The following is a 12,735-nucleotide window of genomic DNA, read 5'->3' as shown; positions in this document are numbered from 1 at the left end:
GCACGTTAGTAGTTGCGCGGGTTATAGAAGTTAGTTGTAGCATCGTGGCAGTAGCTCACGCACCCACGCTACTACTAAGGAAAAACCTACGCCACTGCTAGGCTCTTCCCTAGTAGTGATGTGTCCATCAGAAAACAACCTAAAACATACCGATAGTGAAGCTTTTAATGGCGTTTAGAAGACCCAGGCAATGATAGTGCCATACCCATCTTCTAGAAGACCCAAGCAATGACAAAGGCTTTAATTGTGTCCTGTTATGAACGGAAGTTTGCTTAGTTTTCAAGGCAAAATGGTGTTTGTGTACAACATGAATTATTACCCTATCCACAACGAGAAGATCATCGTTTTAAAAGCTCATGTCAATGAATATCCAATTGTCGATCATGTAATCAGGGTACTTAACAAGCCCCCTAATTATCTCCTACCATATCCCCATCAATTAATCTTAAACTGGTGTATTTAGAGACCATATTTTGCTTGATTTGAGTAAGTTTACATAAACTATATCTCGTAAGATTGTTAAATATAGGTGCAAACCAACTTCTGGTTGGATGGTTAGAGAGACAGTGGTATTCCCAGCCCAGGGTCCAAGTCCTGGTGCTTGCGTTATTTCTAGATTTATTTCAGGATTTTCGGTGAAACGCTTTCAGTGGAAAGAGACGTTTCCGTCGACGACTAGGCGCCTAGGGTGACTTCGTAAATCTCAAGATAATATGCCGGTTCAGTCTCTCGAAGGTGCTGGATGGGTTGTGTATGTTTATAGGACTGGATGTATGCGCGTGTATATGAGTGTTTGCTTCTGTACTGTGTTGAAAGCCATATAAGAAAAAAGTTTGAATCCTCAATAAAGATGACAACTATTCAATGGATGTCCGATTTCTCAACACAAACAAACAACTTTGACTTTCGCCACATGACATTATTGGACAGGTTAAAGGGTACGTCCTACATATGTGGGTTATATACATTGGTCTGATATAATGTTTCAATCGATATAATAAAATTAACGTTATAATTTGATAGGAGATACCTGACATATGTTTAAGACCTAATGTCTTCATCTCCGATGCTTATACAGTAGGCGCGCACACACAGAGTATGGTTACTTTTTGTATATACACACACTTTAAATTAATAATTAAATGTGCAAAAATTCCTTTCTTTTATTTTGAATATAATTCAAGTTACTTGATCCATTTTTTTAAGTATTCCTGTTTTTATCCAGTTATTATTCTCCTTCAACATGAGGCTTGTAAAATAAACTGAACAACACAAGACGAAGATAGCGTTGAAAAAGTTTCAGGTTCAAAAGCAACAACACAATGTTTTTAGGGGAGTGATCTGCGCCGGCGTGTCGGCCGAAACTCTCGGCCGGCCGCACGATCCACCAACCCCTGCGTGTCCGCACCGTTTGATCTTCATGCAACATTTTTTTTCTTCCGATGCAGCAAAATTCATCGCGATGCAGTAATTTTTTCAACGGTTGCAACAAAAAACAAAATTTATAGCAAAAAAAAATATCTACCGAAGAGGAAGAATCTTTATGCCTTCAATATGAGGCTTGTAAAATAAACTGAACAACACAAGAGGAAGATAGCATTGCCAAAGTTTCAGGTTCAAAAGCATAAACAAAATGTTTTTAACTCCCCCCAGCACAAAAATAACACCAGAGCAAACTTTCATTTCGCGAGGCACCATTGTCTTCCAAATCATACTCCATTCAGCTCCTGGCCAGCTGCTTGAGGACCTAGTAACAGTAAGCTGATTCCATGTGTCCATGCAAGGCCTTCTGAATTCTCTACGATGTCGGGATCTTCAAGATAACTTCCACGCTTGATGCACCTGAGTGTTAGTACATGGCTACCTAACGGGATTGACAGAGCACTTACAAGATAACTTTTATTTTTATGAATGTGCAAACACTTAATTAGCTCAAGTTCTAGTGAGGGCGACCTTTATTTTCTGGCCCTGCGGAGTGTGATACAAGCTAGCTAAGGAATCTCGTGTTACTTGCAGGTAGTATGGTATATTGTTTGAACCACATAATAACAGACTACCTCTTCTACTGCATGATGTAACCCTCTTTATCATAAAGATTCTTAAGAAAGAGTGCTGCTATCTGTCAAAGCACCTAAACTAGCACAACAGTACAGGGGATGTAGCTCAGATGGTAGAGCGCTCGCTTAGCATGCGAGAGGTATGGGGATCGATACCCCACTTCTCCATTAATTTCTTGCCTTTTTTTATTGCAGATTTGAAAATACTGTAAAGAAAATCACTAACTTGACTTTACTTTTTTTTAGGGTTCGGAGAGATCTTGGCTTTACTTTTGCAACTCCAAATCTCACAAAATCAAACACACAATCTGAGCTGCGAACAAAAGCAATGTGATAATCGTTTTCTTGCCTTTTTTTTATTGCAGATTTGAAAATACTGTAAAGAAAATCACTAACTTGACTTTACTTTTTTTTAGGGTTCGGAGAGATCTTGGCTTTACTTTTGCAACTCCAAATCTCACAAAATCAAACACACAATCTGAGCTGCGAACAAAAGCAATGTGATAATCGTTTTCCTCAAAAAAAATTGCCCATCCTGATTTTGTTGCCGGTCTATTTGTAGAAAAAAAGAAGAGCAAAATGATACTAGGAGACACAATCACATCATTCCAGAAAGAATACAAGAACTCATCTATACATTCTGCCCTACACACTAGTAGAAAACAGGGCTATCGTTCGGCCCTGGCCAGCCCATTAGTCCCGGTTCGGAGAAGAACCGGGACCAATGGGGGGTATTAGACCCGGTTCATGAGCCCAGGGGGTCGGCCGGGCCTCGTGGGCATTGGTTCCGGTTCGTGTAGAACCATTTGTCCCGGTTCGAGCCACGAACCGGAACCAATGGTCCTCGCTGCTGGCCCACAACCATTGGTCCCGGTTCGTGGCATGAACCGGGACAGAAGGGGTGGCTTTAGTCCCGGTTCATGCCACGAACCGGGACAAATAACTTGTCTATATATACCCACCGCCGCGGCAGAGCACTCCACAGTGCTCTGTTTTTTTAATCCGGCGAGGTTTCTAGTTCACCTCCTATGCACATGAGGTGTTCACCTCCTATGCACATGAGGTGTTCGATGAAATGCCCGAGCCACACTAGTTAAGCTTTCACCTCTCGAAGCTCGACCTAGGAGCTCCATTTTTTTCGAGATTTGTCTAGATTTAGGGGTCCGTCACGCCCCGTCCCCGTTTTCACCGCCGTTGATCGCCCGCGCCGATCTCGTCGCCGGCACCATCGTGGTGAGCCTCTTGTTCTTATCTTCTTTATGATACTTGTCTGATTTTCTTACTTTAGATAGATATTTGTCTGATTTTCTTAATTTTGACACACATAATTATATGTAATGCACACAGATGAACCGGCAATGGATGTATGGTGACAGACACACCTCCGAGTACATTAAGGGCGTGCATATTTTTCTCGAAGTGGCTGAGGCAAAAAAGAAGAATGGTTTTATGTGTTGTCCATGCAGTAAATGTGGGAATACGAAGTCTTACTCTGACCGGAAAATCCTTCACACCCACCTGCTTTACAAGGGTTTCATGCCACACTATAACGTTTGGACGAGGCACGGAGAAATAGGGATTATGATGGAAGACGACGAAGAAGAAGAGGACGATGACAACTATGTGCCCCCTGAATACGGTGATGCTGCAACGGGGGGAGCTGCTGAAGATCAAGAGGAACCAGACGATGTGCCCGATGATGCTGCAACGGGGGAAGCTGCTGAAGATCAAGAGAAACCAGACGATGTGCCTGATGATGAGCTCCGCCAGGTCAATGTCGATGCAAGGACGCAATGCGAAAGTCAAAAGGAGAAGCTGAAGTTCGATCGCATGTTAGAGGATCACAAAAAAAAAGTTGTACCCCAATTTTGAAGATGGCAACACAAAGCTGGGTACCGTACTGGAATTGCTGCAGTGGAAGGCAGAGAATGTTGTGACTGACAAAGGATTTGAGAAGCTACTGAAAATATTGAAGAAGAAGCTTCCAAAGGATAATGAATTGCCCGACAGTACGTACGCAGCAAAGAAGGTCGTATGCCCTCTAGGATTGGAGGTGCAGAAGATACATGCATGCCCTAATGACTGCATCCTCTACCGCGGTGCGTACGTGGATTTGAACGCATGCCCGGTATGTGGTGCATTGCGGTATAAGATCAGACGAGATGACCCTGGTGATGTTGACGGCGAGCCCCGCAGGAAGAGAGTTCCTGCGAAGGTGATGTGGTATGCTCCTATAATACCATATACACCGAAAGTATATACCTGGGAAGCTGCAGGAAGAATGTGTACCTGGCCCATTGTCGATTTCTTCCGACCAACCATCAATGTCTAAAGAAAGACAAGCATTTAAAAGGCGAGGCAGATCACCGGAAGAAGCCCGCCATGCGTACCGGTGATCACGTACTTTCTATGGTCAGTGATTTACACGTAATCTTTGGAAAGGGTCCCGGCGGACTAGCTGTTCCGAGTGACGTTGGGGGACACGCACCCATGTGGAAGAAGAAATCTATATTTTTGGACCTACCCTACTGGAAAGACCTAGAGGTCTGCTCTTCGATAGACGTGATGCACGTGACGAAGAACCTTTGCATAAACCTGCTAGGCTTCTTGGACGTGTATGGGAAGACAAAAGATACAGCTGAGGCATGGGAGGACCTACGAAAAAGACGGCATGCCTCCAAAGCAGTATGAAGGTACTGCCAGCTACGCTCTTACCAAAGAAGAGAAGGAAATCTTCTTTGAATGCCTACTTAGTATGAAGGTCCCGACTGGCTTCTCGTCGAATATAAAGGAAATAATAAATATGGCAGAGAAAAAGTTTCAGAACCTAAAGTCTCATGACTGCCACGTGATTATGACGCAACTGCTTCCGGTTGCATTGAGGGGGCTTCTACCGGAAAATGTCTGATTAGCCATTGTGAAGATATGTGCATTCCTCAATGCAATCTCTCATAAGGTGATCGATCCAGAAATCATACCAAGGCTAAGGAGTGATGTGGTGCAATGTCTTGTCAGTTTCGAGCTTGTGTTCCCACCATCCTTCTTCAATATCATGACGTACGTCCTAGTTCATCTAGTTGACGAGATTGTCATTCTGGGCCCCGTATTTCTACACAATATGCACCCCTTTGAGAGGTTCATGGGAGTCCTAAAGAATTATGTCCGTAACCGTGCTAGGCCAGAAAGAAGCATCTCCATGGGCCATCAAACAGAGGATGTCATTGGGTTTTGTGTTGACTTCATTCCTGACCTTAAGAAGATAGGTCTCCCTAAATCGCGGTATGAGGGGAGACTGACTGGAAAAGGCACGCTTGGAGGGGAGACAATAATATGCAGGGACGAATATTCTTGGTCTCAAGCACACTACACAGTTCTACAGAACTCTACCTTGGTGACCCCTTATGTCGATGAACACAAGAACAGTCTGCGCTCCAAACACCCGGAGCAGTGCGACGACTGGATTACATGTGAACACATCAGGACTTTCAGCAGTTGGTTGGAAACACGTCTCAGAGATGAAAACACTGTTCATGATGAGCTGTACTCGTTGTCCAGGGGACCATCTTCGACTGTTACGATTTGGAAAGGATACGAGATAAATGGGAATATATTTTACACGATCGTCCAAGATCAAAAGAGCACCAACCAAAACAGCGGTGTCTGCTTTGATGCAGCCACCGAGAGGGGAAAGGACACATATTATGGTTACATAGTGGACATATGGGAACTTGACTACGGAGTAGATTTTAAGGTCCCTTTGTTTAAGTGCAAATGGGTCAATCTGTCAGGAGGCGGGGTACAGGTAGACCCACAGTACGGAATGACAACAGTGGATCTGAACAATCTTGGGTATACTGACGAACCGTTCGTCCTAGCCAATGATGTGGCACAGGTTATCTATGTGAAGGACATGTCTACCAAACCGAGAAAAAGAAAAAATAAGGAAGCGAATACATCATACGATGAGCCAAAGCGCCACATAGTTCTTTCTGGAAAAAGGGACATCGTGGGAGTGGAGGGCAAGACAGACATGTCCGAAGATTATGAAAAGTTTCATGAAATTCCTCCCTTCAAAGTCAAGACTGACCCAAGCATCCTGATAAATGATGAAGATTATCCATGGTTACGGCGCAATAAGGAAAGGACACAAGAGAAGAAAAAGTGAAGACTTACTCCACAACTATTATGATGATACCATGCCAACTTTCAACCTTTTTGTAGTTCATTTGAAATGCATGTTGTAACAGACAAGTTTCCGTATGAAATCCTGATACTTCGAAAGAGATTGTCCGTTTTGTACACAAGTGCATCCAGTTTCTGCCGTAACCCTCTCAACTTTCTTGCATATGCTATGTGGATGAAATGATGATACCATGCCAAAATAAAAGAGAGGCGCAATGCTCACCTGCATGTTGATTAGCTTCAGGCCAACGTGCAGGTGAGTATTGCGCTTCTCCCTTCATCGTCTCTACACTCAAGGCTTATAAACCGCTGCGAGTGCCTCTCGCTTGGCGAGGTGGGACTAAAAAACAGTTGCAGAAAGAATCAATTGAAAAACTCTTTTACCGGTTCATGCCACGAACCGGTACTAAAAGGTGCTCGTGGGACCCCAGCCTTAAAACCTGTACCAAATAAAATGCCTTTGTAACAGCCTTAGAACTGGTACTAAAGGAATCTACTAAAAAGCTTTTATAAACCTCTAGTATTATTGAAACTAAAATTATATAGAATTTTGTTACAAACTTTAATAGCAAAAAGAATTATCATAAAAGAAAATAAATAAGTAATTAAAATTTTGTTCAAAACATTAAAAGCAAAAAGAATTATCATAAAAGAAAATAAATAAGTAATTAGAATTTTGTTACAAACTTTAATAGCAAAAAGAATTATCGTAAAAGAAAATAAATAAGTAATTAGAAACAAAAAAGAAAGCAAAAAAATTGGGAAAAAAATTAAAATAAAGGAATCAACTAAAAATCTTTTATAAACCTCTAGTATTATTGAAATTAAAATTATATAGAATTTTGTTACAAACTTTAATAGCAAAAAGAATTATCATAAAAGAAAATAAATAAGTAATTAGAATTTTGTTTAAAACATTAAAAGGAAAAAAGAATTATCATAAAAGAAAATAAATAAGTAATTAGAATTTTGTTACAAACTTTAATAGCAAAAAGAATTATCATAAAAGAAAATAAATAAGTAATTAAAATTTTGTTCAAAACATTAAAAGCAAAAAGAATTATCATAAAAGAAAATAAATAAGTAATTAGAATTTTGTTACAAACTTTAATAGCAAAAAGAATTATCGAAAAGAAAATAAATAAGTAATTAGAAACAAAAAAGAAAGCAAAAAAACTGGGAAAAAAATTAAAATAAAGGAATCAACTAAAAAGCTTTTATAAACCTCTAGTATTATTGAAATTAAAATTATATAGAATTTTTTACAAACTTTAATAGCAAAAAGAATTATCATAAAAGAAAATAAATAAGTAATTAGAATTTTGTTTAAAACATTAAAAGGAAAAAAGAATTATCATAAAAGAAAATAAATAAGTAATTAGAATTTTGTTACAAACTTTAATAGCAAAAAGAATTATCGTAAAAGAAAATAAATAAGTAATTAGAAACAAAAAAGAAAGCAAAAACAGGAAAAAAATAAAAAAAAGTGCCACCTACAAGGACACCACGGCTTGCATACGACTAGAAACCCATTACTAGGGCCAGGATGCAGACCCGTAGTAGGACCAACAGGCTCACAAGAACAGAGAGTGATTTTAGGCCGGAAGCCTGCAGTAGAGAGGAGCTCGAAGTGGTTGATTCGGCAGGGCTTATAAACCACTCCGAGCCCCTCTCGGCTAGCGAGGTGGGACTAAACATAGCACCGCATCACGCAAGGCCTTTCGTCCCGGTTGGTGGCACCAACCGGGACTAAAGGGAGGCATTGGTACCGGTTGGTGCAACCAACCGGGACCAAAGGCCTCTGCTTCCCGCCCTTCGGGCTGCTGAAAAGAGACATTTAGTCCCGGTTTGTGCCACCAACCGGTACCAATGCCTCTGCTTCCCGCCCGTTGGGCTGCTGAAAAGAGTCCTTTGGTCCCGGTTGGTGCCACCAACCGGGACTAAAGGTGGGGCTATATAAGCGGCAATTTAGAAATTTTGATCTCTCCCCCCTCTCTCCATTCGATCCCGACGCCGCCGCTGCCGTTGCCCCCGATGCTGCTAGGCTGCCGGAGTCGCTGCCACAGTCACTGCCGCCCCCGAAGCCGTCCTCATCATCGCCGCCACCTACGCCGGCCGCGTGCGCCTCCTCCATCTGCCCGCCGACGAGCAACCCGACGCTCCTCTGTTTCCCACGGTGAGATCCGCCGCGCCACTCCTCCCTCTCCTCCTCTAGCTCCGGCCTCCTCCCGTCGGCAGGCGCCCTCCTCTCCCCACGCCACGGTCAGGCGCCCCCATCCTCTCCCCTCGCCGGCAGGGCCGGTCCTATGATTTCGGGGGGCCGGGGCGAAACTGACTTGTGTTCTTAGGATTATATGTGTCTAGCTATTATTGGTTCTAGTAGTACTTGCTCACTTCAAGAAATTTTATCCTCGAAGCAGTCTGCATATGGACGTTGCTCCTTGAAAAAATTGCATTTTTGTGTTCTAGGAAAGGATAGTACCTGCCAGGCATGATACTTGATATTTTACTAGTACTATATACTCATTTTTGTGTTCTATGCATTTCTTTTAGACACGTTAATAATTAGCTGGCTCCTTGTTTCAAAATAATATGATACAATGTCACTACTAGAAGGTGAAGTACTTGTGATGCCAATGCAATCAAACTGGACATATATTCAAAAAAAAAAGCCATTGCATATTGACCAACTATTATGAGGTGTATCCAACGCTTCTAAAAATATAAGTTCGACTATTAAATGTAAAATATGCTGACTTTTTTAGATTTAAAGGGGGGACTATGCTATAAATTTAGAACACTTAGGTATAATGACGTTGTAAAACAGTTCATGAGACATTTTTGCATAACACCATAAAAATATGAGAGTGTGTAAGCAAGTTCATGGCTAAATACGAACAAAGATGAAATATTTTTAATTTTGTAATAATTTGACTAAATCCAAAATTGTCAATGGGCACAAAACATGTTCTTTATTGGGAAATAATTTATATTCTCATATGGTGCTTTCCTTGTTCTTAATTAGTACACAGAAAGAAAATTATAGAGCAATCAAATCATTATTGTCCTTCCATTATTTTAGACTACTTTTATATGCTATGCCGAAGAGAATAAGCGCTGAAAGCATGCTTGCGTTGAACTAGTTTATTTTACTATATATAGAAGTAGTTTATTTTTAGCAAGAAAATTAATAGAACTAGTTTATTTTTTAGTTCATTTTACGATGTCTATCCCGCATCCTCGTCGTCGACTCGGCGGAGGACACCTGCTTGATCAGAGGGGCCATGTCCGGGACTGGGCTCCGCCCGGATGGTATTGAGAGGTGCTACCTTCCGGAGGGGCGTAGGTTGGTGAGGAGTCGACCCGTTGTTGACCCGATCCTTGTTTGGTGGCGGTCGCGTGGCCAGTGATGGTGCCGAGGCTTCCGGACACCGCGGAGGTGGTACATCACCGTGTCAGCGAGGAGGACGAGCACGTCCGTCGCTACATGGTTGCGTTGGAGGGCAGGTTCGACAATACCTGGCAGGTTCTTCAGGGATCTCACTGGAGCTATTATCCTGTGATGGTTCCTTCTCTTTGGGTGTCCACCGCCCGCGACGATACCCGTCGGGCGCTACGGTTCTAGCTGTATTAGTGATGCTATATGTATGACAAGAGATGATGTTGTTTTGCTTATAATTGAATGCATGCTAATTTGAATACTACTTTATTTTACGATTTGGTTTTGCTTATTGAATGCTCAAATTAAAAAAGTACTCCTACTTTGAATGCTAAAATTAGAGAGCACTACGCAAAAATCTAGGAGCCCCCTCCATCATCCACGTCGTCGTCCCCGTCACCGACCCCCCTCCGACCTCGAGTCAGGATCTATATTGTTTTATGCTATTTTACCTTAAAGAGGGTATTTAATTAGGTCCTACTTAATACTGATGATCATGTTGCTGTAAATGTTGTATGACAATGTTGTAAAGGGTAGTAATTGGTCTCTTCAGCTGCTTTTCAAAGATGGAGTTCTTCACGATTATACTTGAGAAATCCTCCAGCAGGCAGGTGCTGCCGGACAATTTTGTGAAGATGCTGGACGACCATCGGCCACAGAACATGAAGCTGAGGCAGGCCGGCAACGGGCTTCGCAAGCTCTGGGACATGGAGGTGGTGTTCGACACCGATGGAAGCATGTACCTAGATCGTGGCTGGAAGCAGTTCGTCCGTGCCTACGACCTGCGGCACGGGTACTTCCTTGTCTTCAGGTACGACAACAACGCCACGTTCGTCGTGAAGGTATTCGACACGACTATGTGTCGGAGGCGCTACCAGGACGATGACGATGCCAGTACGCTCTGTCTCTTCTTCATATCCATTAGGCTATGTCTCACACCCATTTTTAAAAAAACTTTTTTGCATTTGGCAAGGCAATGGGAGTAGGAGCAGCGAGTACCGCGACAGGTGCTATGTCTACGACAGCAGCGACTCTGGCTATAGCAAAAGTAGCAGCGACTCTGGCTACAACAAAAGTAGCAGCGACGATGGCCTCGCGATGGTGATCCCACAGCTGGGCGACAGGGCCATGCCAATTCTGGTAGAGGAGTACATCCCACAGCCTGGCCTGGGGCTTCGCCGCTCTAAGCGCATCAGGATGATGAAGGAGAAGGTGAAGAAGCAGGAGTGAAGATCTTAAAAACCTGATGGAGCTTTAATCTTTATAGTGTAAACCTTTTAAGTACGATAGTGTTGAACTGCTACTGCACTTTTAAGTATGATGGTGGTGTGCGTGATTAAATTTTGTGCATGCTCATGGATGCTCATTGATGAAAGATAAAATTATTATTTTTTGTGCTTGCTCATGGATGTTCCTTGGTTGGTGTATATAACAACCTAAATTAACCCCTAACCAGCCTCTTTTAAAAAAAACTCAGCTTCAGCCAGGTGCTGACGCGTGGATGCCTTTTGGTCCCGGTTGGTGTCACCAACTGAGACTAAAGGCCCCCATGCCTGGCCTGGCCGCAGCGGCCACGTGGAGGCCCATCTGTCCCGGTTGATGTAAGAACCGGGACTAAAGGCCGAGGGCATTAGTAACAACCTTTTAGTCCCGGTTCCAAAACCGGGACAGAAGGCCCTTACGAAACGGGACAAAAGGCCCTTTTTCTACTAGTGACACCCAACCAAATTTGTTCATTCAATCAATCTCACCAATGCAACAGCCAAACTGTGGAAATAAAAAATAAGGCACATATTAGATTTTGACACTCCACAAACTGTGGTCATGATCTGAAAATTAGGACAATCATCGATATAAAAGTGGATCGTGATAAACATATTGCCTAGCACTAAACTTCATAAACACAAGCACCAGATGTTTGGAAGAGAAAATAAAGGGAAATTCTATTGGGAAGCGCCGCACCGCGGTCACCCCATGCTGCGGCACGCCACGATTCGCGCATGCTATTCGTGTGGTTAGACATCGCCGCACCGACCGTCCACCGTTCTTAACACAGGGGCCGGGAGCTGTTCAAATTTCTCTCCCACCGCACCGACACCCACGATCCCCCATTCCTCTCCCACAACGTCAAGAGCTCAGTCCCGCGAGACGAAGGACGGATCCCGCGAGCTCCGGCGCGACGAAGGGCGGATCCGGCGCGTCGGAGGGCGGATCCGGTGCGTCGGAGGGCGGATCCGGTGCGTCGGAGGGCGGATCCGGTGCGTCGGAGGGCGGATCCGGTGCGACGAAGGTCGGACCCGCACCGGCGCCGGCGCCGGCGCGCGAAAACTCCGGTGAGTCCACTCCCTTTGCTCCCCCTTGCGGAGATGGTGGGTTGGTCGGGGGTCGATCTAGTCGTCGGCTGCACAGGTGTGGGGCGGGGTTGCACAGGGGATCCACCCTTTTCTGTCGCGGTTGGCGTTGGCGAGGCCGAGGTCGGAGGAGGCGTTCACATGGACCTCGATGTCGCAGGTGCCCTTGGAGAGATCCCAGTTGGCGACCCTGAAGGTGATGCGTTCCTAAGAAATCTCGAGGATCTGGTACCTCCAGATGGAGTTCTTGAGGGACGCCATGCCGTCGCGGTAGCATCCGACCTGGAAGGCCCAGTAGCCGCACTCCGGCGGGTGGGCGCCACCGAGCCAGAAGGGATATACGATGCGGAGGCCATCGCACACTGCCGTCTCGCAGGACGTCGAGGACGACGATGGTGTTGTGGTGTTTTGGGCGCTTGTGGTGGTGCCAGAGATTTTTTAAACGGTAACAACTACATGGCCTGGGTGTTCAAGGAGTAGGAGGGGAGATGGCCTCCTCTACATCATTGATGGCCTCCTCTACCCAGCCGCCGAACCTTCGCCGCGGACGCAGCCTCTAGTACGTTCCTGGTACCAGTAGCGGCAGGACCCAGAACCTCAACCTGTGCGCATGGCACGAATACTTAGTCTAATAATGTTCAGTCGTAAACTGTATATCTGCCTTAAACAAGATTTAAGAAGTGCACACTCGCATATGGCAGTTTTA

At 44.2% G+C, this 12,735-nt stretch overlaps 1 non-coding gene across 1 annotated transcript; it reads left to right on the top strand.

Annotated features, from left to right (window-relative positions):
• The first annotated feature begins 2,152 nt into the window (after window positions 1-2,152).
• Window positions 2,153-2,225, top strand: TRNAA-AGC. The gene has a single exon. It is a non-coding gene; the product is annotated as a tRNA-Ala (tRNA).
• The last annotated feature ends 10,510 nt before the right edge of the window (window positions 2,226-12,735 follow it).

The sequence above is a fragment of the Hordeum vulgare genome, chromosome 7H (genome assembly GCF_904849725.1).
Source record: "Hordeum vulgare subsp. vulgare chromosome 7H, MorexV3_pseudomolecules_assembly, whole genome shotgun sequence".
NCBI classification, from domain to species: domain Eukaryota; kingdom Viridiplantae; phylum Streptophyta; class Magnoliopsida; order Poales; family Poaceae; genus Hordeum; species Hordeum vulgare.
Note: the sequence above shows the minus strand (reverse complement) of the source record. Positions and strands in the feature narration are given on the sequence as shown.